Here is a 27,684-nt window from a genome sequence, read left to right on the forward strand (position 1 = left end):
CATATCGACAGGCTATATAGATCATCGCCATAAGGTACTTTAAATCTTTCATGCCAAAGAATCATGCCAATAGAACGCTTGTGCTTTTGTCTCCGCTTTTTCGCTTTGTTTCCCTGCATTTCTGGGAGCTGCCGCTCCCTCCTTGCGGTAATGGATGAAGAAATCTCCGCGGTCTTTCCTGGTGTGCAGCCGTCAGGTCGGCTAGCGTCCAGGAAACGTGGAAGTGCGTCAAGCGATACCGACAGCGAGGACACTGAGATATGTTCGGACAGCTACGACTCGTCGGACGATGACTTCCAGGTCGTGATGAGTAGATCAGCGAAAAGAAGACTACTGCAGGCATCTTCGTCGCCAAGTGCTTCTACCGTGAAGAGTGCACCGCTGCGCTGGCCGCACACTGTGCTCTTTATGCCCGTGGACCCGGCGACCAATTTGCGGCTCCTCAACAGGCAGGTCCTCTCTTCCTTACTCGAGAGAATCGCACCAAATGAGATTAAAGACGTGCGAATAAACCCGCGGAAAAAATGTCCTGGCAGTTGATGTGCTACATCGTAGTGCCCTACAACACCTACGAAATATAACTGATATCGACAACGTAAAGGTGCGATCAATGATCCCTACAGGCGGCGATGGTACTGCGGGCGTCATTTATGACGTCGACGTTGCCATTCCTAATGACGACTTGCCAACGCTGATAAAGCCAACGACAGAAGGCAATTCCATTACAAGAATTTCCAGATTGGGAAACACACGCTGTGTGAAGATTATGTTTGAAGGAGACAGCCTTCCTTCCCACGTCAAAGTAGGACATGTCCGCCATCCAGTACGACCATTCGTACCAAAGCCCCTCCAGTGTTTCAAATGTTGCAAGATTGGCCACGTGAAGGGTGTCTGCGTGAACAGTGTAGTGTGCCCGCGGTGCTCTGAGTCCCATTCAGAAGACGCCTGCAGCACACATGTTCTAAAGTGCCCGAACTGCAGTGGTCCTCACAAGGCCTCATCAAAGGATTGCCCGCGGATGCGGAAGGAATTCACGATTCTAAAACGCATGGTGCGCGACAATTCGACGCATCGAGAGGCTGCTACCGCTGTTCGGCGACGTCGGCATCGACACCGAAAACGTTCAAGAAATTCCGCAACTGAAGATAGGTACACACCAGCTACAGTCAGAAGGGCTGCCGCATCTCCGCACTGCGCCACCAAGACAGATACAAGGAAAGCGAACAAAGAGGAGAGCCTCGCCCGTCCTGAAGAATGGCCTGAGCTACCGAGGGCACACCTCCCTGCTAAGATACCTCAAAACGCACCGGCTTCAACGGCTTCTGCCACTGTTGAAGCGACGCTGGCTGATGATCTCCAGGTCATCAACATTCTGCGGTCGCTCATGAGTGCCATTCGCGGTATACTTACCAACATGAAGTCTTCGTCTGCGCAAAGCGCACTACAGGTGCTGGACACTTTGAGTCCAGTACTTGCAGCTCTTGGTTAAAATCATGGCTCTCCAGAAGCCGTCGTTTCGTGACGAAGTCCGAAACGCGTCGATATTTCAGTGGAACGCCAGAGGACTGAAGTCACGCATGTCGGACTTTCGACAGTTTGTGTTCACGAATAAGTTCCCAGTCATCGTCATCTGCGAGCCCCTATCAGATAACATCAGACTGTCCGGGTATGAATGTTTCATGTCCGCCACCCACGGAGAATGCAGCAAGATCATCGTATTCATGCGACGTGATCTTACGTATGTCCATCACCCAGTGTCGCCTGACCAAGAAAACCAATACGTCTGTCTGACAGTGAGGAAAGGCAAGCTCACTTTCACATTAATTGGAGCCTACATATCGCCCTCAAGTCGGTTGGACTGCGAGAGATTACGGCGAATCACCACAGCGACTCCGCAGCCTTTGGTGATTACTGGAGATTTTAATGCCCACCACCATCTCTGGGGAAGTTCTAAGATAAACTCGAGAGGCAGAAGATTAGTGTCATTTGCCTCCGAACAAGAACTATGCTTGTTAAATGATGGAAGCCCCACCTTTCTACGTGGAACTGCCTACTGTAGCTGCCTGGACCTGACCTTTGTTTCACGCTCCTTCACTAGAAAGGTCAGGTGGTTTCCGGATATTGAAACGCGGGGAAGTGACCACCTACCCACTTATCTTAGGGTTGAAGGGTTGACGGACTCCAGGTTAGCCGCCGTCACACAATGCATCGACTGGCCAATGTTCAAGTCAATTGTCGAAGACGGCTGTCGTGATGACTTGGCCACTAGCCTAGAGGACAACATAAAAGGTGCCCTAGAGGCTGCGAAACATTCACTTCCGAGAACGTCCACACGCACCGAATACGACATTGAGCTAGAGAAGCTTCGTGCAATTCGTCGTCGTGCAGAGCGAAGATACAGGCGCACGAAGTCTGTAAATGACTTGAGGTTGGCCAGAAGAACTCAAAAGAAAATTCAGCGTCGCATGGACAAACTTGCATCACAAAGATGGAAATCATTCTGCGAATCTTTGGATCCACGAAAACCATTGTCTCACATATGGAGAACTGTTCGTGGTCTCCGTGGAACCCCTCAGCAGCGCCACCCTTTTAAGTCTTTGGCCCTTCACCAACAATGCAGCGAGATTGACGTAGCGGAAGCTTTCTGCAGGAGGATTGCTGGCGAAACTAGTTGCGCTGGAACATCGACGCTCCGCCACTCACCGATTTCACGCGACTCCCGCATGGATAGTCCTTTCTCCATGGACGAGCTCGAAGCTGCACTGGCCTTGTGCAAGCGTTCATCTTCACCAGGCCCCGACGGTATAACCTACCGTGCCCTGTGTAATCTGGGTGATGAGGCTCGAACAGTGCTCCTGCTCCTATTCAACAGCTCCTGGCGGACAGGTACGGTTCCCCAAGAATGGAAGACCAGTCGCATAATTCCACTGCTCAAGCCTGGCAAGTCGCCTGTAGACATTGCATCATACCGACCAATTGCGCTTGCCAGTTGCATCGGAAAACTAATGGAGAGGATGGTTCTAGCACGGCTAGAATGGTACCTCGAACATTACCAGGTATACCCAGATGCAGTGGCCGGTTTCAGGCGGGGCCGTTCTTCCATAGACAACGTTATCGACTTGGTGACGTACGTCGAGCACCAGAAGTCCTGCAAAAGATTATCTGCTGCCCTGTTTCTGGATGTTAAAGGAGAGTACGATAACGTAACGCACGAAGCGATTTTGAACGCGTTAGAGGCAGTAGGACTTGGCGGCAAAGTATATATTTGGATACGTAGCTATCTACATACGAGATCCTTTTTCGTACTTACCGAGGATGGCCCGACCTCCCAGCATTACAGTAACCGTGGGGTGCCTCAGGGCGGAGTACTCAGCCCAACGCTCTTCAGTCTAACACTCATTGGACTCACCGACATCCTGCCAGGCATTGTTAGGCTCTCCATCTATGCCGACGACATTTGCATTTGGACGTCGGCTGTGACGCGACTGCAGCTTCGCGCGCGGCTTCAAAAGTCAGCTACTTTGACATCATCCTACCTTCGAGAACAAGCACTTCATATATCATACGAGAAGTGCGCAGCGGTGGCATTTACCAGGAAATCAATGTCGCCATACATGATATCTGTCGACAGACACATGATCTCGTACAGCACGAGTCACAGATTTTTAGGGGTGGTCCTTGACAAAAATCTCTCCTGGACCCCTCATGTGAATTATGTGAAAAAACGACTGACAGGAATTTGCCATATGTTTAAGTTCCTTGCAGGAAAGACCTGGGGAGTGCCAATACACTCTATGCTGCAACTGTACAGGGTCCTCTTTATTGGATTCCTGCGATACAGCCTACCTGTCATGTCCAACACCTGCAGAACTAACCTGAACATAATCCAAAGCATCCAAGCCCAAGCACTCAAGATATGTCTCGGTCTACCGCGGAGTGCGTCAACGACTGAAGTTATTGCAGTGGCTCAAGATTTCACTATTAGAACGCACATTAGCATTGAAACAATGCGTGTGCACCTAAGACACTTCGCCCGGAACCCTACCCACCACCTAGCAAGTCTCCCAGTAGATAGGCCCCACACGACATTCAGTGCGACTGTCTTCGCGCACCATGACTCTTTCAGGTCAGGTTGCACACCTGCGGCAAGGCCTTCTATTCCTCCATGGTGTATGCGCCGTACTCAAGTGAACCTTACAGTCCCAGGACTTCAGAAAAAGTCGGACTTGCCATCATCAGCGCTCAAGCAACTAACTTTATTTCTCTTGTACGAGAAATACAGCGACTGCACACACGTCTACACTGATGGATCAACTACATCAACCAGTTCCGGCGGCGCTGTAGTTATACCAGCAATGAGAATAACCAAGCGGTTCAACACTTCCCATGTCACTACGTCTACAGCTGCAGAGCTCGCGGCTCTCCGCGACGCGCTTGAAGTGATAAATACTGAAAGTCCTAGAAAATGGGCAGTCTTCTGCGATTCCAGGCCGGCCTTGCAATGTGTGCATTCATTTCTCCGACATGGAACTCACGATCAGCTCACGTGCGAAATCGCGGAACTTGTCCATCACTTAGGAGAAAAAGGCCATGATATCTCTTTTCAGTGGATACCAGGTCATTGCGGTATCATTGGTAATGAAGACGCCGATAAAGCAGCTCGGACGTCAAACCAAGAAGACCGCTGCGTCCCCATTCCGCTCTCAAGGACCAACGCCGCGAGACAACTTGGCATTCTGGCACGCACGATCTCCTTAGCAGAGTGGAATAATGTACATACAAGACGCACAAGACTGCACCGACTAAACCCATCACTTCAACTCAGACCTCCAGCCGGTGTGCACCGGCGTGAAGCGTCTCTTCTGTGTCGGTTATGGCTTGGAGTGGCCTTCACGAATGCCTACTCAGCACTAATTGGAATGGCTGATAGTCCTGCATGTGATGTTTGCGCATGCGAGGAGAACATTGACCACATATTGTGCCATTGTCCTCAATTTCAAGCCCAAAGACAGTATTTGTCCGACACATTGAGGAAACTAGACGATCGTCCTCTGAGTGAACAGACAATATTAGAGCACCGTCCCGACCGATCATCGGCTCAGAAGGCAGTGAAGGCACTTTTGTGTTTTCTCAGAACTTCTGGTTTGCTCGAGCGACTTTAACTGAAGTGCTGTCCGTACGCGTACCTACACCTTCTCTCTCCCTTCTTTCTCTTCCCCTTCTCCCTTCCCCCAGTGTAGGGTAGCCAACCAGACTATTGACTGGTTAACATCCCTGCCTTCCTGTATTCTTCTCTCTCTCTCTCTTCATGCCAAAGACGGCTAGCGATTGGAACCACCTGCCCACCTCTGTTACCGACATCTCTGACGCGTGTTTATTTGAAACTGCCCCTGAAAACTATGTGTTTACCTAATCTACCTTGTTACTAATCTGATATTGCATATCGCCTAAACCTACGCTTTTTCGTTGCTGTATACCATATTGTTTTCTTTTTGCTGCATTATAACGGTTTTTTTTTTATCCCACTCCTTCCTGTGACTTCTCCTGTGCCTTGGAGGTATCTGAATAAATAAATAAATAAATAAATAAATAAATAAATAAATAAATAAATAAATAAATAAATAAATAAATAAATAAATAAATAAATAAATAAATAAATAAATAAATAAATAAATAAATAAATAAATAAATAAATTAAACCGTTATCCAGGGATCGTATATTTTCTGGAGATTCCGAGCATGAGAAGGAAAACTTCAGACGAATAGAAATGGGTTGTAGCGCAAATGGCAAGCCCACCCGAGTCAAGTGCAGGAGCTTATTGATGTCTCTGATAAAATAAAGTGTGCAGCTGGTCAGTTCTACTTCAGTATTAAGCTGAAACTTGAAACTTGAAATGTAACAATCCTCAATAAACTTTGGAATGCGCAACAATCGACGGAACAGAAAATGATGCCGCATAAGGTTAAGAGACAGGAAAACGACCTTATATGTGGATCAGAGAAAAAAAAATGGTGTTGCTGATTTTTCTGTACAGAGTTAAAACATAAGTGCAATTGGCCGGGTGATGTCATACGTGAATCAGATAATCGGTGGTATCTTACACTAAGAGAATGGGTGCGGGGAGACGGTAATGCAGTCGGGGACGGTAAAGAATTCGTTATTGCAAGAGTAAGAAATTTGCAGGCGTTGGCTGGAGCCGGCTGACACGACATAGGGGTAATTGGAAATCGTTGGGAGGGGTTCTCGTCCTGACAGTGTACATGCTATACTGACGACGACGACGACGATTATGCTGTCGCGCACCAAAAGGTGAAGCATTCATGCTACACTTCCTTTTGACACATGTCCCATCAAAGCGGAGAACATGTCATGCAAGTTATGTCCCCTAGGGACTGCAGTGCCTTTTCATGACGCTTGCTGTGTGAATACACCCATACGGATAGAAAGTAAACTAAAATCTTAATACTGTTACAATATACAAAATAAGTTCCTTTCTTTTAAGTGTAGCGCATTGTAAGTCCTTCCGCAAGTACAGGTTTCGAAATTCAAGTAGTAAAGCACGTCATAGTTTTCCACGGTACTCAACTGGGCTACACTCTCGTTACAGTCGTCGACATTATCAAAATTGCATCATCAATGCCCGCAGCGACGTGCAGGCGTACCGAGGGCGTTCCATTGTGTGCTCTGACGACAGAAAAGCCACGTCTACGGCGCTGTTGCATTGCAGATATATTGCTCGGTAACATCCCAACGTAGCCACCATGGTATCTCTGTGGTGGAGAATTGAAGAAGAAGTCCCTCCGAGTGGCCGCTGCTTCTTCGGTGAGATATTATTTTCTGTTTTCTTCGAAGAATCAGTGCTGTGTTGAGACTTCACTGTTGTCCAGGGAGAACAGACATCCCGTGGGATTCCTGTGTGCTACAGATCACGCACAATATCGCGTGGTTTGGCTGCGCTCCGCAGCGCATCTACGCCTACCACGGCGGTAGGCAGCAAAGAACACCGGCACGAGCCATATGTCCGACAGCGCGTTCCTAGGCGCATGAGTGCCGCAGAATCGACGCCGCATTCGGAAGTGCCACAACAAGCGCCCAATGTCATCAAGCCGGCGACGCTAGTTTTCAACGCCACCCTACCTACCAGCGCACCTTCAGTGAATATGGCTGAGACCAGCGAAAGTGAAGCCAAGAAACCACGGGTTGACGACGACAGAACATCTACCTATGATCTAAGTGACGATGAAGATATTGACTGCGATGAAACGCCGTTCTCCTTGGTAACGTATAAAAAGAAGCGGCCTGAGGGAATTCCAGTTGTTTTTCGACCATCACAGGAAGGACGCAACTTCTGGCAAGTGAATCCAAATCGCGCTGCGTCGGAAATTGTCTCTGTGGCAAAAGAAAAAAGTGCAGTCTTTCCGCGTGAATAGAGATGGAAGTTTCTCTGTCAACGTCACTTCAGTCTCATCTGCAAGACATCTACTGTCGATGAGCGAAGTTGCTGGTTTGGAAGTCAAGCCATTCATTCCGGCGTCTTATACCAAGAATGTTGGCAAGATACGCCATGTGCCAATTGAGTATACGGAAGAACAACTGGTTGACTTCCTGAAGGATTTTGGAGTGACATCTGCCCGTCGTCAGGCGCGCTACAATCGCCAAGAAGACGGAGCGGTAGAATCACGCCCTCTGAGAACCGTCATCCTCCATTTCAGAGAAGACAAACCAATGCCGCAACGAGTGCATTTAGGTTTCACGAGCCACCCCGTAGAAGAATATCATGGCCCTGCTCTAAGATGCTACAACTGCCAGAGATTTGGACATCTATCGAAGAACTGCCGCAGTCAGCGTCGCTGCAAGATATGCTCAGAAGACCACAACCATTCAGAGTGCAAGTCTGTGTGTCAGCCAAAGTGTGCCAACTGTGGCGGAAACCATACAGCTTCCTACTCCGGGTGCCCTCAGAGCAGAGCTGCCTCAAGGTTGCGCAGACATGAGTTAAAATATGGAAGGCTGCCTCCTCGTAATGCGCCCCCACCCAACCTTGATGCTGTAAGATGTGCGCCTCCAAATCCTAACAAAAAAAAAGAGCAAGCGGTCCATATGAGCTATTCTGCAGCCCTAAAGCACTCAGGTCGACAACGTTCTGACAGCGAGCGGCATGATCCACCTTCAGAGAATGCTACTCACCTTGCCCAGGCTTCGAGTGAAATTCGCCGACCTTCTCAGCAACGCACTCAGCCATCGACACAGCAACCTCGGTTAACATCTGAGCGACTACCTCAGCATTCGCCTCAACCACAACAGTCATCCCAGCGACCATCTCAGTCAATTCTTCAGCGACCTGCTTCGAGCGCGCATGGAGCTTCAGCGTCGTTTCGTGATTACGCGTCTTTACCCGTAGCCCAGATGATCCTGCCCATGCTATTCACAGCTCTGCGTGCAATTCTAAGTGCCATTCCACAAGCAAACAACCTACCAGAGGTAAAAGCACTGCTTTCTATGGAATCGTTGGTGCTTCCACAACCACCAACAGCCCCACGGCAGGCTTACGATGAATAATCGTTACAACAATGTTTTCGTATTTCAGTGGAATGCTAATAGCCTTCGAAACAAGTCAGCTGATTTTCGCAAACTACTAGCTCAACATAACTTTCCTGTTTTATGTATACAGGAGGCAGGCGTAAGAGATGACTTTCGTCTTTCAAACTATGTTATATATAAATCATCGCGCATCGCTGGAAATAGCAGAGCGATGTTATGTGTGAGAAAGGACCTGCCGTCCTATTTAATACAGTCGAGCGATTTAAACATACCGGAGTTTGTAGCATGCAAGATATCTTTCAGAAATACAAGTGTCACAGTGATCAGTCTTTATCTACAATGTGCTAGCAAAATATCAGTAGACAGCTTGGTGAATGTGTTTGGTATCGCAAACTCACATGTGCTGGTTTGTGGGGACTTCAACGCACATAACGTCATCTGGGGCAGTGAATATAACGATTCCCGTGGAAGCATAATAGAGGCTGCTGCAGAAAAAAGTAATCTTATCGTGTTAAATGACAACTCTCCAACGTTCTTGCGGGGGTTTCGTTACTCAAGCTGTATAGACGTCACGCTCTGCTCACAAGACCTTCTTGATGGCGTTGAATGGTCAACGGACATAGAAACGCACGGTAGTGATCATTTTCCGATCCTGGTAAAACATCGCCTCATACGGATGGAGGGGACCCGGCGCTACTCAAAATATACTAATTGGCAAAGTTTTCGTCACCACTTGAGTAACTCATTGGGCGAAAATCCAAGCTTTCAAAGTTTTGCAAATATCTTGTGTGAGTCTTACGAGATCTGCACAAAGCAAGTCACTGTTCCAAATGAATACGCTGCAGTCGACGGGGAATATGAATATCTAAGAGCAATTAGAAGACGAGCAGAACGGGCTTACCGCCGCAGTGGAAAGCTGGATGACTACAAGATGGCACAGAAAGTTCGGTCAACTTCACGCAGACGCTTACAAAAATTAGGTACGAGAAGGTGGCGAGAATACTGCGCGTCGTTGTCTCCCTTTACTCCAGTTCCCAGAATATGGTCAGTTGTCCGATCTTTTACTGGTCCAGTTGCCCAGAGTCATCCCTTCCGAGCCCTTGCCGTAGCTCGAAGCACTCCGGAAACATCTGTTGCTGACGAATTCTGCCAGCTTATATCCAGACCAGGAATTCCGTTCACTTGCCTACAATTTACAAGTTCGATAACACTAGCAGAACAGAAAGTTTGTGCGTGCTTCATGTCCCAACATCCTCAACTTGACTGTGAGTTTAGTCTAAATGAATTGACATGTGCTCTGTCGTCATGCCGTACAAAGACAACCGCAGGCCCAGATGGTGTCACGTATACGATGTTAAAGAACCTAGGTCCTGTAGGAAGAATGGCTCTTTTGGAGATATATAATGACATCTGGATAAGAGAGACTCTGCCAGATTCATGGAAATTAGCCCGGGTAACTCCAGTACTAAAACCAGGAAAGACTCCCCTTAGTCTTGACTCCTACCGACCCGTCAGCCTCACAAGCTGTTTTTCCAAACTAATGGAGAAGATGATAGACTGTCGACTGCAGTGGTGGTGTGAACACACAAATATGTTTTCCAATTACATGACCGGTTTTCGACAAAATCGGTGTACAATGGATTCAGTATTAGACATTGCCACATGCGTCGAACATGAACGAAGTTGCGGAAATGTGACAGTAGCAGTATTTTTAGACATTCAAAGAGCATTTGACACTGTAAGTCACATACACATCCTTGCTGGTATGTTAGAGCTTGGCCTACACGGTCGAGCACTACGATGGGTATCAAATTTCTTGAAAGACAGAAAAATATTTATGGAAACAATCGAAGGCGCGAGTAATTATCACAGCATCACACAGGGCGTTCCGCAGGGCAGTGTTCTCAGTCCGTTTTTATTCAACTGCGTCATGGCAGCCTTGCCACTAAAGCTCCCGTCTGGTCTACAGTATTCGCTGTACGCAGATGACATCTGCATATGGGCCTCTGGATCTCATATACAAGACATTCAAACAACGCTGCAAGAGGGACTTGACATTATCGACACCTTTTTAAAAGAAAGAGGCATGAGTCTTTCATACGCAAAGACAGCCGTACTTCCTTTTACTAGACGACAGCTGAATAATTTCCAACTTAAGCTTAATGGACAAACTTTGATGTGCGTGAAAGAGCATAAATTTCTTGGAATTATTCTTGACCGCCAGCTAACATGGGCTTCACACATCCGCGCAATTGAAAAGCAGACCAATGCAGTAATAAACGTACTTCGGCGACTCGCAGGTACAACGTGGGGGGGATCAGTCTCTTCGCTACTACAAGTTCATAACGCACTCATAAAACAAAAAATTGCTTACTCGGCTCCTATTCTCCATGGTTTATCGCAATCTTCTGAGGAACGCCTTCAACGTTTACTGGCAAGAGGGCTGCGAGTGTGTCTTGGGGTTCCGCAGGCTACCTCGAGTTCTTTAGTAATTGCTGAAGCTCGTCAGCCACCATTTCCAGTCATACGAACAGTTGAAACATGCCGACATATTTATCGCATCTTAACCCAACACGAGAATCATCCATTAAACCTCGCGCGTACCGAAAGAAACAAAAGCAAAATTCACGATGTTGTTCGAGAACATAAAGCATTATCACCAAGGTTAGAAATATGCAAAGTGGATGTTTGTTACCCTCCCTGGATGTTAACATGTCCTAAAATAGAATTATCGGTTGACGGGATTATATCTAAGCGAGACATGTTCATAGTAGCCGCCCAACAACTGGCACTCTTCCAAATTCACTCCTTATATCCCCAGTACATACACGTTTATACAGATGGTTCGTGTCATAAAAATTCCTCGACTTCAGCATTCGTCATTCCACATTTAGCGCTAGAGCAAACATTTAAATTATCCCGAGAGACATCTTCCACCGTGGCAGAACTGTTTGCAATCCTGTGTGCTTTGCGGTTCATAGCATCAAAAGAACATTCGCAAAAATGGGTTATCTTTAGCGATTCGCAAGCCGCTCTCGCATTACTACAGAGCAATAAGAAAAATTCTTTGAACACTTTGCTATTGTATGAGACACTCAAAGAACTTACACAAGCAAGCGCACTGAACCACGTAATTGCATTCCAGTGGATACCTGGGCACTGCAATATTCCTGGAAATACTGCAGCGGACGCAGCTGCGAATCGGGCGCACAATAACGTGGAGACAACCAATCTTCCTCTATTGCGTAGTGAAGTCCGTCTGCTCCTGAGACAGATTTCTTGTCGCCTCAGCAAAACTACCTGGTTTGATCAGCAAACTAAAAACTCTGAGTTATACTTTATAGACCCATGTATAAACTTAACAATGCCGGGAAATCTAAGAGACAACAGAAAATTTGAAACATTGGTACACCGCCTGCGTCTTGGTACTGCATTCACTAAACACTTCCTGTACAGGATAAAACGTGTCTCTAGTCCACAGTGTTCTTGTGGCCATACAGACGAAGATGTGCATCATCTTCTCCTCGAGTGCACTAAATACAATCCACAAAGAAGGGTACTGCAAGCAAATTTGTTGATATTAGACAGGAGACCTTTCACTCTAAAAAAAATACTTGGACCATGGCCAACTGCGGGCCTTCAAAAAAGAGCGTTTCTTGCTCTGAAAAAGTTTTTAGAGGAGACCAACATTTTGGGAAAATATTAGGCATCAGATGATCCGAATGCGCTAAATGAGTAAGATAAACGTTGTTCGTGATTCATAATTGGTTTATGAGGCGATCGCAACTTTTATGCAATATGTATAATACTGTTCTGTACTAGCAGTGCATTACATGTGTTGTGTGCTATGGCTGTTCTAAATATCTGACTTTATATATGCGTACGTGGACTGGACTTATGCACAGAACTTTGCGACTCATATACTGTTGGACTGTATATTTTTTATTCATCCAGTGTTCTACTGAGTGTTCTACTGAGTGCCATCTTTCGTGTCGCTATTCTCCCTTTTTACGCAAACTTGTTTTCCTTTGCCAAGTGACAAGGAGTAGCCGGTGCCACCATAAAGGCGCCAACCTCTCCTAACATTCATCTCAATAAAAAAAAAAAATCTCTGTGGTTACGGCATTTTGGGGCTGAGCACGTGACCACCTGTTCCACTTTCACCGCCGTAGTGACGGCACTCCTATTAGGACATAATGCAGAGAGAAAAAAAAAGAAAAAAATACGTTAAACTGTTTCTGTGTTGTGCCTTGGGAGAACTTTAAATAACCGTTAAATAACCGCAGGAAGTCAAAATTAATCCGAAGTCCCCCGCCACCATTGTTTCTCAAATATTGCTTATTGCGTGCATTTTCTCCTGACTAACATATATATACCCAGTTGTACGCATTTTTTTTCTCTCGTTTATCAAATTAGTTTTGTGAAGTTCCGTATGGTGGAGGAGGTTCTATGCAAAAAACAAAAAATTAATACACCTCAGGTGAATGACAATTACAACATTCAAATGTTCTGCAGTTGGGGAATTCATGTCTATAGTTGCTAGATTTTCCTATAGCGATGCCTCGATGTACCATGGCCACGAATACTCAGGCTACGAATGTAATTTCACGTTGATCTCAACCTGCCTCAAGTCAGCGTATCAGCGTACTCCAATAATGTGCGCCGAGAAAAATATGATATATATATATATATATATATATATATATATATATATATTACACAGTAGGGACTATGCCGTGAGCTATGAAAGACAACAGATTGCTCTGAAAGAATGATTTTACACGGTAATTTAATAGATGTCTGCATTCATCTATCTAGCTAACACAGTATTTACTTTGCACGTGTTGTCGCGAATTCATTTCATTGTGTTCTTGGTTGCCTTATAAGTATACAGAGAGGCTGTGAAAATATACAAAATAACACTTACATGCAATGCCAATTTCAGCGATAGTCAAGATGGCTAGCAACATTGAGAATGCTTACAAGGGCATCCTTACAAGAGTGCTTCAAGAGTGATCACAGTTGTGCGCCATCCTTGAGTGCGACGCCAGCGCTAAGTTCCTGCCGTTGTTTGTTGCCAAGTTTGAGCGGTTTTCCCGACGTCCCATGCTTGTACTGATTACACAGAAGAGTTAATTCATATAGATAATATGCATTTATGATATATAAAAATGTATATATGTACACATATGCGTGTACATATGCACAAAGTTTACGTTCTGTGATATTCTGAAGGCGCACATCAGGGATGACTCTTCTATAAAGCAAGGCATTTAACCTTTTTCAAAGGCACCATTTACTAGTATAAGGTATCTAATTTGCGTTCGGAAAAGTTGTGATGACTCGAGGAGAACAACTTGAATCCAAAGGCTCGTTAACCAGCGTAATATTAAGTGTAATGCCCTCATCTCCTTCAATATTTGTCGTCTGTATTTTAAAAACATTAATTATAAATATTTTGTAATTTCCACCCTTTACTGGACGTATAGAAGTTGCGTGACGTGTTCTATCGGCGTTACGTCAAGCAAGTATTTCACGGAAATAATCGTCGATGACGCGCCTTGGTATGTGACAATAACCACTGAGAGGGCCCGGAATGAGGCGCCTCTTCATAACAGAACCCATGCAGGACACAAGAACGGAGGAAGATCTGTGAGAAAACACACCTTCATGTTTTTGAAGCGCTAAAGCTACCAAAAAGGATGACGCAATAAAAACCATAGAGAGGGCAGCTTTCAAAGTTCGGAGATGTTCTGTGATGAACATCAACCAAACTAGCCCAAGCTGATGCTTTCTTTGCAAGAAAACATTAAGATTTAACAGATTCTTGCGAGAAAAATTGCTTCATACCGCGCTCTATTAAATCTGGCATTATATAATCCGCAACTGTAGACATGCCATCTGTAGCGCGCAGTGAGCCACTCCAACAATCACACATTTAGTTGCTGAACATGTTTACGGGGAGACTCGATGCATACCGCGTGAAACGTGGAGAAAACAGAAGGTCATTGAGTTTATTTCTTCATTTCACTTGTGTTCCATTGGATTCTTTTACAAGGTGCAAAGCGTTCTTTCGCCACCATCGTCCCGTTCCAAAGCCTATATGCGTAAAACTGTGATGAGTCCAGTCGAGACCAATCGAGCGATGTGCAAATCCTTCGCACGAAATTCCAAGACACTCCGTCAACGCCGAATATCTACAACAAGCATGCAGTCCTTCGATGTTTGATGCAAACGTATCTTTAATTAATGCACCGCGACGGCTGCAGACTTTCTCATGAGAGCAACGTAAATATATATATATATATATATATATATATATATATATATATATACTTTTTGATCAAGTGAAAACAATTCATGTCGCATTCGTATTCGCAAAAGCACGGCTGTTATTTTTTTTTTTTTGTAGAGCTTAAAGACAGAAGAAACATGAGCCATATTTTGTAAGGATTCGCAGCCGTTGTAAGGATTCCTTTCTCTCCATGTTGCGTTCGCAATGCGTTCCCATGATTAACATTAGTATTACTCTCAGATTTTATTAAATTCATTCGGTCACACCGAGTGGCTTTACCGCTACGCTGCTGAGCGCAAGGTCTCAGGTTAAACACCCGGCCATGGTGGCAGCATTCCGTTTGGAGTTGAAATGCAAAAAAAGCTCGTGCACGTTAAGGAACGCCAGGTGGTCAAAATTACTCCGGAGCCCTGCACAAAGTCATCTCTCGTAACGCTCTGTGCAGTTTTCAAACTTCCAAATAATTGTTTTTTTAGTTCATTCATGTTGTGTCATCCACTCCGTCAAGTGGCTGATGTACCGGCGATATTGCGACCACAGCTTCGTGCCGACCAATGGCTAAGGGTCAAATGAATTGAAAATGAAAGAAATGTTTAGATTCACCGTCAGAAGTCATTCTTTCAATTACGAGTATTAGCTCCGAAAGCGTAGTCCAGTAACTATAGTACGGTCGCTCATTACACAAGAGGGCGGTAGTCCACACAAGTCTCTTCATATACGCATATGAGCGACACATCCGCGAAATCAGCTCGTTAAAAGAGTAAGTTTTCAAATATTTATTTTTTTCCCAAGTGCTACTAACAACTGGACCTCTCTGCCGTAACAAAGTGATTCTCTCACTGATTGAAATGTATTGCCTTATTCTTCATGCGCGTTTCAATGTTGTTTCCACTGTGCTTGAACCTGTACGTTGTTCGCAGTACGTTACAAATAGAAATAAAATTAAAATAAATATAAATAAAAAATACCATCCCACTGGTAGCAGTGGGCGGGAAAGACAGTGCAACGGAAAACCACTTCCCGCGAAGCACAGCCAGGTTTGGCCTCTTTCTCTTTCAACAGCTCGACTAGAGCGGCAATAAAACTCACTCTGCCCGCTGAGCTTTCTGGCCGGCTGTCGTGCTTCGCGAAGGCTCTGCTTCCTCGACACGGCGTCTGGTGGTGCGCTTGCGTTTCGTCGGCCATTCGTCAGTGTCGTCGAGAGGGCCCCCCCTCCTTACCCCGGTGCTTCCGCCAGGGCTGGCTGGTGCTTTCCATTGGCTGTTGAGGAAAAGAGAACAATGATTGACGTGTCCTCCAATGGGGCCGGCAGGTCGTTGCCGACAGCCCATTTACGGGACGGCGATACGCTTCGAGGTCTCTGGCCAACTTTTGGAACTAAAAGAAACAACCTAGCGACTCGGATGTGATGCGGCAGGTTGGTCAGGCATGACGAACATGCCGAGATGTCGCGTTTCTAATTCGGCTAATCCACCCGAATTTCGAGCGCTTTCGAGCGAGCATACTGCCCCGCCAGGGTGGTGGAAGCGCGCCAAGTATCGTTTGTTTGTGTGTGTCGTTAAGCGCTCTGATGAGAAACGGAACGCAAGTTATAGCAGTGTTAGGCCACCACGACATTGCAGGTAAGCATATGTGCCTGAACGGTGATCTGCCTGAGGCAGCTGTTTCCTTGACATACTTGCTGATTGATATTTCGGCACTAGTAATAGCACCAGTCTTATTAATCAGCTTCCGTAACGAATTGAGCCACTGCGAGCATTCAAATGTTAGAATACACTAGCCTTAAAATGTTGAAATCTTGTGACTGACATTGAAGTTGTAGATTAACTTATCATGCGATTGCGACTGTCCCAATTGGGACAGTCGCTTTTAGTAGCTTTTCATGTACTTTACAAATTTTGCTTAGCTGCCAAAGTGAGTTCTTGTGATCTTTCTTTTAAAACTTGCGCTCTTTCTTTGGAAAACAAAAACACCTGAGTGATAATCGAAGCATTATTGAAATTTTCTTTCTTATTTTTAGCGATGACATCTCAGGATTACAACGGAAAACCAGCCCACCTGACCACGTCCACCAAGTGGTAATTGGGAAAAGGTAAGAACAGGTCATTCATTCAATCATGCCAGAACACTTCACTCAATATAGTGCAGCTGCATTATTACCTTAAGATTATACTAGCAGCCAACGCCCATGTGCTGGTAGAGTAGCCGAAAACTATACAGGATGTAAGCTTAATGAAGATGACAACTTTACATGAACTATGTGCTGACAGAAAAGAAAATTCTATATGTTTACATTTATGTAGACATTTAAGGTCATTCAGAATAAGATTAAAAACAGCTCATTCACCTGTTGGAGGCTGTGGCGCTTATGCAAGCTCGCGTCCTGTGTAGCAGTGCTCTATGTTTTCAACGTTGACAACGATTGAAATCATACATGAAACATGTACTATCATAACATAAAATATCCGTATCCCTTAATACAGCTTCGGTGACTTATAAACATAAACACTGTATTTGAGCTAGGGACCAATTTCTCTGCAGCATTCTGAACCGCGTCGTACTGACTTACGGTATTTTTTTGTAAACACATTCCTTCGAGTTTTGTTTACATTTTCTGTATACATCAGCACACGAACTAAGGTTCAATATTAAGTTCAGCACTACTTCCGAATTTTGGCGTTGCCTGCTTCACACGTCAGAATCTGAAACTGCATACGTAAAAATGCCTAAAGCATCCCTTTTCAACAGGAAATGTGTCCTTACATAGTGCATGGCTTGCCTCCTATAAGCAGCTTCAAGTCTGAATAGCTAGGAAAACAAAAACGACCAGTGTTCATAACAACACGTTTGCGTATTCACGCTATTTTCATAGTGAGGCGGATGAGGTGCTATTCGTTTGTTATTGTTTTCGCTGTTTTTACAATGACATTTCGGTGTGTGATGTCCATTGTTGTTGCTCAAGCGCGTATTCGTTTGGCTCGCGCAAGTGTTGCAGTTTTCATATATAGACATATAAAAGGAAATTATGTCACTGAGCGCTGGCGATCTGCCACCATACTTCAAAGAGTACTAACAGTTTTCCTAAGTTTTATTTATTAATATTTATTTATAGTACCCTCAGGGCTTACAATGAAGCATTACAGATGGGAGGGGCTAATAAATACAGATAAGTATGCAAGAAAGGAGAAAGAAAAACACGAATACTAATCAGATGACAATGCATAGTACAACGTAAAAATAACTCGAGAGCAACACAAAAAAAGCATATTACGGTAAAAAAATAATTATACAAAGAAAAACGGAAAACTTCGGTAATACAGAATAATGAGATTAACAGATTAACGGTAATACAGGTTAATGACGTCGAAAGTCTGTTTTGATTGCAAACAGATTTGTTTTGCGAACGCGTGTGAGTACCGTCCTCAGTTATGCGGCTTCCTGCTGAAAGGCATACAACACCGTGTGGGCCACATCGTATTTCTGGGTCTCTAATCCTTGACCATGACATCCAGTTGTGCAGTGCACCATGATTTGAATCTAGTTTTGGCAAAATGTTGTCACTGCTTTTCTGCACGCATATATACGCTCGAAAGTATCACTAAAGCCCTACACAAAACTCATATAATGGATGCCACGGGTTATCACTGAAAAATAAAATAAAATAGAATATTTGTTGAGGGAATTTCTTAAGTTCAGAAGTGATAAAATTTGGGGGACCGATTTCTTTGTATGTTACTGAATACAGAGCGTAACAAAGAGCAATACCCAGATTTCGAAGTTATCGAAGCCTGTGAGGGAGCAAAGTGGTCCTCTCGTTTGCTTTAAAACTGAGTCGATGGTAATTTTGCAGTTTCGTGAGTGTGATTTTATTCTTGTTGTACTCCGCACACCAACACAACGTTGTGATAGTTAGACATAAATTCCCTACTTATCAACAAAATAGCGCGGTCTATCGTATGCAGTTAACTATCTAAGCAACGCTAGTAAGACTTTAATGTGTACTTCGTGTCTTATGTAGTAATTCGACGTAATTGCAATCCTTATGAGCGCTTGTCTTCCCCATTTGATGCCCTTCCCTATACACGGCACGCCACAACTTTGTTTCAATAGCGTTTCAATGTAAAATCGTTGCAGTTCCGGAAAGCACATAGTGTCGATATTTATATGCTTGGCGCATAAAAATGTACTCGGTCTCCATTACCGATGTTGAAACGTTTATTTTAGTGCCTAAATTCTGACCTGCAGCCACACTAATCTATCGCCGAGCTTAAATTTTCACTGCGACAAGAAATCTATTATATCTTTGCTTCTAGATAAGCTGCATAGTGTGCAATTTTCATTCATACCTGATACGGCTTCTATGTTAGATACGACTGTAAACAGCAAGGACGTCATGCATAGCTAAATATCATAGCGCGGTCGTCCAAGAAGAACATTCCCGCGTTTGCCAGAAACGCATCCCCTTATGGAAGTGAATTAAGGGTGCACATATCAGCCACCTCGGGACAAACAACGTCATATTGCATTAGGTGTTGTGTAACCCGTCATCTTCACTTTTTAATCCTTTCTTTTTCGACAAACAAAAAAATTACTGAAATTCACGTAAGCTTTCTGTTTACTACAGCAGAAGAGGAATCGGTAACTTCTCGGCACAACATTCAGCCTTCTTCCCTGCCGTGGCCACCGACAGTTTAGGCAGTTTTACAGTTTACTTGTTAAATAATGGTGGCACATTAGTGGCATTTCTGACAACGTGTTGCGCCGTCGAACTGACAAGTAGCTTCTATGTTGCATAATTTGTCATTATCCTATTTTTTTCCTTCGTTCAAGGCCTGTAGAACACGGGAGATAAAAAGTTAACATTGGGGCATACATTTTCTTTTGTTATTGTCGCAACGGCACCAAAATGTTGTGCCACGTTACAGTACAATATCTGATTGTACCAAAGTTTCGGGCAGAAGAGCTACTCCTGAATATTCTAATCGCATGCATGGTGAACTCTCTGTTCGCTGTGGTCGGGGTACGGCGCCGCTGTTCCCTTATTTAAATGAGGCCGCGTGCCTCGGGCTTCACCTCCTGGTGCTTCTCATTTTGCGAGAGAGGACGCCGCGTCCCCTACGTGGCAACTGCGTGGGGGACGAATGCAGAGCAGGACGACGAGTAGGAGACGGGAAGGGGGAGGCATCCCCGTGGGATCGGCCCTAATGAAAACCGATGGCAGCGGCCCGGACCGCCTTTTCCTGTCTTACGTAAGCGCGAGATCAAGGGTGTCGCTGGGTCGGCAGGGTTTCGCGAGTAGGAAGAGCTAGGGGAGGGAAGGGGGGGGGGGAGGGGGAGGATGCACCGCCTCTTGTTGAACCAACTTCCCTAGGATGGAGCCCACGACTCTGATCGCACGCGCTCTCACTTATTCGGGCTTCCTTTCACGGCAACGATGCTCCATCCATTTTTGCCTCCTGCTGCCCTTCTAAGAGCGAAATGATGCGTGGCGGGGCCGAATGCAGGAATGCACATTTGGATCAGACAGAAGCAGTCTCATGATAATGAATTTCAGAAATGTAGTATGCTTCTTCTTATGTGCTTATTGTTTTTGATTTGCTTATCATGGCTGGATTACAACTTTCCTTCCTCTATCTCAGAATGTGAGTGGAAATGAAGCGCTTGGAAAACGTCATTTTGGTTTTGTTTTAATAAATTTCATGGAGCGCTGATGCACGAATGGGGAAAGCATGACCACAGAGGCACTGTACCTGTTTTTCACCATGTATTTGTACATTCGCGCTGCGATCGATAAAAGAAAAGATGTCAGCGATAACTAACAACAAGCCGAGAGTTGTTTCTCTTGAAGCAAATTTGGCAGTTAGGGTTGAAGAATTGGAAGTCAATAAGTGTATCACATATCACCAACAATAACGCATTCACATACATTTCTGCGTCTTTATTATTTCTTACGCTGGTGAACGTCCGCTTATGCGTCATTCTTTAGTAGTTCTTGGGTGATCAGTACGTGCCTGGCTTCATTGTCGTGCATGGGAAGCAGAGGAAAGAGACGCTTGCTTCTTTGCTGTTCATCGGTCCTTTGAAGTATACCTCAGAGCCACTCCAACTTAGCGGTTCACCTCCAAACATGTGCGGTATTGTTGGAGCATTCATGGTGCCACGGGTGAGGCCCTTGGAGTCCTGAGAGTGAAAAAAAAGGAACCTTAATGTTAGTTCTTTCTAGACACAAACAAAACATGCATAAATGTTTTTTGAATTTGTCCAAGATATCCATGCGATCGCAATTACACATTTTGCCTTTCGCCTAATGCAAATGACAATATTTTACGCGGGTATTATAATAGAACGATACTATATTGCCAACTGATATTACACTAGGACGTCTTCACCAATAGTTTGCCGAGGATAAAATAACGTCGAATGTTTAATTTTGTGACGTAATATGTCTATAGGGGGCCCTAGACGCCCATAGACGCCCATAGACGCCCTAGACATGTCTAACATGTCTAGAGCGTCTACTGGCAATATATATGTATATATAGCAGGAAAAATAGTGAAGAAAAGCCGGGAAACTGCCAACTCCAGCGACATCCAGGACTATGTGTACTGGAGAGCCTATCTCAACTGAATAAAGAACGAAAGATGCGCTTTCGACGTGGGCTTTGTACATTGGGAAGCCGCTGTTCTCACTTTAAACAGAACACCTCCCGTCCAGGAGGCGCCAAGCGGGTGAGCGCCGCTGGTACGTGCGCCTTCCCACAGCGGCGTCGATAAAGGCGAGCACGCACCAATTTACTCTTTCGCTGAGTCACGTATTCGATATTGCGTGCCTCCGCCGCGGTCGCCCTCTCGGGAAGGCACGCTGTCGAGAAGGCAAAGCCGCTGGCGCATACTGTACAGAAGGGTCACCTGTGCGACACCTTCCGCCAGCTACCTCCTTCCTGGTACGAAAAGCAGTATGTTGACACCGCCTGCCGGCACGGATCATTAGAGTACCATGTACCATGTATGCGCATATGCTGTAACGTCCGCGTTAGGGTTACCGTCGCAGAGAAGACGGTCTGAAACGGTCACTCGGGATTGCATGTGTTGACGCCGTGTTCTATTCAGGAAGTGGTCGAACGAAGGCGTTCGTCTGTTGTATGGCACTTATTTTCAGGCCAAAGCACTGTATAATGGAGACTGGAAAATTTGCTTGAGCGCAGCTTCGTAAGATCTCACCGCCATGCAGTACTTCTTGACCGAGGATCTAACCAGACATTCTCTATCTAAATTCTCTCTCTCTGTCTGCAAATTATCTGCCGACGCAGTTAGATACGTTCCGCATTAAACTTGCGCATATATTCCCCCCTTTGTTGCATTATTCGCGACTAAATCAAAAGTAATGGGCTTTGCAGTGACTAATTGAGGTGGCAGGTCAAATTTCATTAGTTCAGGAAGCTCACGGTGACAAGGGTAACTAACGCGAAAGCTGTACGTGTGAGAAAATATTTAATTTCAAAGTAATTGTATACTATAGAGGCGTGCTGCCCCTATGAGGCTCGCGTTATTTACATGGTGTGCTTTGTAGCCATCGTCACATTGTACAAAAGGTGAGGGATCAAAAGGTGCCGGAACTGCAAGTTGTGAGTCTGATTTTCACATTGGGCCAACTTTTTTTATTATTTTTTTTTATTTAACATACTGTTAGTCCCACTGGGACTGTTACAGGAGTGGATTTATCAGAAAGATACAGGAATACAGTACAGTAATAGACCAGTTACACATCAAGCGGGCAACAATACAAACAGTATACAGTACAGTACAGTAATACGCCAGTTACACACCGTGTGGGCAACACAATATCAATACAGTCTGAACATGATCGTCAGGTGTGGATTGTTGACAAGACTGACGAGGCTGCGAGCTCAGCGAACTTTTTTAAGGAATCCTGCGCAGTTATAGATTTATCTAGCCCGTTCCATTCTCTTATGGCTCGAGGGAAAAAGGAAAAGTAATATGTGTTGTTAGCACAAGAGTATTCATTAATCGTAAAGTCATGCTTGTGACGTGTTTCTCTAGAACGATTAAAACTAATGTAAGTAGCAGGATCCATGTTAAATGCGTTATGAATTAATTGATAAAGAAACTTGAGTCTATGGAGCGTGGCGCGGCTTGATAAGGTGTCTAGGCTTGCGTAGGAAAGCAGCTCTGTGGGAGAATCAGTGCGCCGGTATCTATGGTAGATAAAACGAACAGCTTTTCGTTGAACTGATTCGAGCATACGTACATCTTTTTGTATATATGGAAACCAGACGACGTTTGCATATTCTAAGATTGGACGGATAAGGACTTTATAAGCGAGTAACTTGGTATCTGGAGTCGCAAAGCGCAAGGTGCGCTTAAGGAAGTATAAACTGTTCATTGCTTTTTTGGTAATGTTTTGTACTTGGGTTTTAGAGCTGAGATTATCAGAAATAATCACACCAAGGTATTTCTTTTCAGTTACTGTTCTGAGAACGCCGTTGCAGGTACCGTAAGAGAAATTAAGTTTTGTTTTCTTATTTGTGACAGACATCACTACAGTTTTTTCCATATTGATTGACATTTGCCATGTATTGCACCACTTTATGACGTTGCCCAAAGCTGTGTTTAACCTTATTTGGTCTGCATGAGTGTTTATTTTTTGGTAGAGCACGCAGTCATCCGCAAAGAGACGCACCTTCACATCAGCGTGATATGTTATGTCGTTTATGTATAAAATGAACAAAAATGGTGCTAGCACAGAGCCCTGCGGCACGCCAGAAATGACCGGAACGATATCAGAAGCATGGTCATTGTATTGCACATATTGTCGGCGTTCTGATAAGTAGCTGGCTATCCACCTCGTAACGGGACCATCGCCAAGTATTTTGTTTAGTTTGAAATTCAGTTTAGCATGTGCCACACGATCAAAAGCCTTTGAGTAATCAAGGAAAATTATATCAGTTTGACTTTGATGATCGATTCCCTCTGCGAGGTCATGAAAGATTTCTGCCAGTTGGGTAACAGTGGACAACCCTGCTCTGAAGCCATGCTGGTTTTGGTGAATGATGTTTTTAGTCTCAGTATGTTCTTTAAGAAATTTTAATAAGATGTGCTCAAGAATTTTACAACAGGTACATGTGAGGGATATAGGCCGGTAATTGGACGGGGTCGTTACGTCGCCTGATTTGTGAATGGGCACAATTTTTGCTACCTTCCATTCAGCGGGCACACAGCTGTCCTGAAGTGACTTAGAAAATATGAGGTAGAGATATTCACTGATTGGTTCGGCATAGCGCCTAAGAAAGCAGTTTGGAATTCCGTCAGGACCACAACTCTTTCTTTCATCAAGGTTCAACAACAGAGAAAGAATCCCAGGTACACTTATGACCGGAGTGCCAGAAAGTTGTGTAGACTCATTACTATAGCACGCTAATGGTCCTAAAACACCATTATCGGCGTTGAATATCGACTGGAAGTAATTGTTAAATGAGTCAGCTTGCTGCTTTCCACGTGTAGGCGAACTAGCAGTAACATTCTTTCTGTTTAAGTACCTCCAGAACTTGGCCGGCGAATTTTTAATGAAGTTGTTAAGTGTAGTGCCACAAAATCGTTTCCTAGCTTCGAGTACTTTATTCTTTAATTGTTTTGTTAGTGAAATTATGTTTACCTTTAGTTCTAAGTTTGGTCGTTGCCTATTTCGTTGCCTTAACCTATTAATCTTTCGTTTCATGTGGATTATTTCTCGTGTAATCCACGGATTGTGCTTGCATGTTGCCTTCTTTTTCAAAGGAATAAAATTTGTGATGCAATGCATCACGTGCTCTTTAAATTGTACCCACAAGGCGTCAACAGTAACGATACTCTGAGCATACAAATCATAAAAATCATTAAATTCATGAATAAGATACGTCATAACAGCCGCGTCGTTCGCTCTGTTAAATGCGCGCACATATTTCGTCGGACCGCGCTGGCGACCCAAGTTTGGCAAGAACAGCGTACACAGTACCGTTTCATGGTCAGAAATTCCTTTTGACACTTCAACTTTACAATCATCTATTCTGAAGTAGTTACTAACAAACACCAAGTCTAGTATAGAATTGGATGATCCTTGCGCACGAGTAGGCTCTCTAACAATTTGTACAAGTTCTAAAGTGAATAGGATACGATACATGGCATTACTTGTTCCATCAGTTGAGCTTAATGTATTCCAGTCAACTAGCGGACAATTAAAGTCGCCAGCTAGTATGATCATAGAGCCATAGACATATTTATACATGTAATCAAACAGAAGATCCAAATACACAGTTTCAGCATTTGGTGGCCTGTAGACCGCGCCCACATTAACAGATTTACATTTCAAGTGAACTTTGCACCAAACGGCTTCTACACCAGGAATGTCAGGCATTTGCGTAAAGGGTAGATCACGTTTTAAGACCAAGGCCACTCCCCCACCCCTAGATTCCCTGTCTTTGCGAATGATGACATAGCCCGGGGGAACGATTTCATGATCTTGAACGCCAGAATGCAGCCAAGTCTCAGTGATCACAACAATATCTGGATTAAAAGCGAGAAGGGTAGCTTCCAAGTGGTCAATCTTATTTAGAAGGCTGCGCGCGTTTATATTTAATAGGGTTATCGGCAGCTGCGTGTTCTCTTTGATAGATTGCTCGCATTTCCGTTTTTTTCTATTTTCTTCTCACTTTTTATTTCGACCAAGTCGTTTATTTCTTCATCCCATTTGAAAAGCTGGCCATTGATGCTTACTTTGTCGTGCATTAGGAAGACCTTCTCCTTTCTGTCACGGTTTGTTTTAGTTCTATCCCATAGTTTCTTTCTGATTTCCCTGAGAGGACGTGAAAAGTCTTCGCTGATAGAATATCCTGAATTTTTTAGTTTTGAGCAGCATTTGAAGATCTTCACCTTATCACGATGGTCCAAAAGTTTCAACATGACTGGCCTGTTTGTTGTTCTGTCACTTCGCATTCGCCCCAGACGATGAATCCTTTCAATGCCTTCGACTTCAATATGTAGTATATCCTGAAAGATGTTTCTAGTTACAGACCCACGGAGACTTTCAGTGGATTCACCCTCTTCTTCATCCAACCCATAGATGATGAGGTTCGACCTACGACTTCTATTTTCCAGTTCGTCAACTTTTCTTGCCAGAAAGGACACATTCTCTTCAAGTGCAGCTATTTTTTCATTACTCTCAACAACTTGTTTCTCAAGCATTCCAATCTTTTCCAATTTTTTGTCGATTGCATTAAGCTTTTGGTTAGCCGCTGCTTTACCTTTCTTTATTTCTTGGATATCTTTCGCAATAGACTTCAGCTGTTCTGCAATGGTCACATCATCTGGGCCCGGATTTGTTTCAACGTCCCCGCTAAGCAGTAGAAGAGTTTGAAAAAGAGCATGCATCGAGTACACAAGATCGATCAAGGGCCGTGGGCACGGCAGCAGGAGCAGACAGACGTTGTTACTACAGTAAACTTTTCCATAGCGTTTTCTTACCTGCAGAAGGTATAGAAACGGGTTGGTCTGCATAGTAGCACCGCTGCCGCGCCCACTGGTTGACGGCCTGTTGCAGCTTGTATTTATAGCATGGCAGTATGACGTCGACGATGATCCGCTTTCCGTTTCCGATGTTGATAGCGTGGCTCCTGATGGCACCGCAATGCTGATGTCAAGCAGGGCTTTATCAACTTGTGCCCAAGAAAACAAGCAGCACTGAAATCACAGCGATAGCGCTGAGAACAACAGGCCGTTGGTCTTCGAATTTGAGCTAACGGGTCAAGTCCATCCGCTATTAGAATTGCATCACAGCAGTGAACATCATTGCAGTGCAAGCAATCCAAGTGTGTTCTGCAATGCTATATAATACTTGCTTCACGCGCGCTATCTTAGTATAGACTAAACTCTTTCGCAATGCAGTCGGCGACAGCGTTAAATAAATTTTGGATATAAAGTACAGGCGCGCCTTGCGCTAAGCGATAACTTGATAACAGTGATAATCCAGTGACAAATGCTCACACCACCGAAAAGCAAGACAACACACGCGTGACACTACAGAAAGCATCGTAATGTATCCAATTATTTATTGCAACCAAGTAGTGGGGTGACGGCGAGTCAAACACGTGGGAAGGAAGTTCGTAGAACTGTGTCAGAATAAAACAAACAATAGGGACTTTTAGCGGTGCTACGGAAAGTACGGTATACGGTACGGTAAGTGCGTAATACCGTACCGGTCGAGGACTGCGCATGCGCGAACTGTACCGTACGGTATGACTTTCCGTACGGCATACGAGGCGGTAAGGCTCGGCTAGCACCGTGTGTCGCGAGCTGAGCTGCACCAAGCCAAAACAGTGAGAAGCTGATGTCGGCCACAGAGTCCACCTCTCGCGTGCTTTTTTTTACCATGATAATACCAAGGCAAGAGGTTACTTTAAACCACCATCTGCGGGGCGACGAAATGACAAGTAAACAGTGGCATAAAAAAAAAACCAGGTAGGTGGCGCCATCTAGTGATGCAGAGTTTACTTAGAGGGGACACAGAGTTTTTATTGCAGTAACTAACTATATTCAACTTATCTGCTGGTGTAAATTGTCAGCAGCGGTGCAATTTACAAGAAACAAACCCTTTTTTATGTATTGATTAGATAAAAACACCTATGTAACAAAAGGTTTCACGTGTTGCAGGACGAAGTGTCACAAGATGTCGCCACCGGCCTTGTGACTGGTGTCTAAGTTTACCGTAGCCGGGCCCTTTTGTAAAAAATGATGCGTGTATGAACAAGCTAAAGCTTTCTAGTATTCGTCAAAATGAATATTTCGCGCTCAGCGC

At 44.7% G+C, this 27,684-nt stretch overlaps 1 protein-coding gene and 1 long non-coding RNA gene across 7 annotated transcripts in view; one reads left to right on the forward strand and one right to left on the reverse strand.

Moving 5' to 3' along the window:
• LOC139059100 (homeotic protein ultrabithorax-like) overlaps positions 1-27,684 on the forward strand; it is a 488,317-nt gene that overhangs the window by 69,049 nt on the left and 391,584 nt on the right. For all 6 annotated transcript variants that reach the window (XR_011513910.1, XR_011513911.1, XR_011513907.1 and 3 more), the window contains exon 2: positions 16,858-16,929. The gene's annotated coding sequence lies outside the window, so the exon portion shown is untranslated. The remainder of the gene's footprint in view (positions 1-16,857; positions 16,930-27,684) is intronic.
• On the reverse strand, positions 20,761-26,536 carry LOC139059102 (uncharacterized). The gene is made up of 2 exons (XR_011513912.1): positions 26,355-26,536; positions 20,761-21,017 (listed from the first exon to the last, which is right to left on the reverse strand). It is a non-coding gene; the product is annotated as an uncharacterized lncRNA (long non-coding RNA).

The sequence above is a fragment of the Dermacentor albipictus genome, chromosome 4, assembly GCF_038994185.2.
Source record: "Dermacentor albipictus isolate Rhodes 1998 colony chromosome 4, USDA_Dalb.pri_finalv2, whole genome shotgun sequence".
Classification (NCBI taxonomy): Eukaryota; Metazoa; Arthropoda; class Arachnida; order Ixodida; family Ixodidae; genus Dermacentor; species Dermacentor albipictus.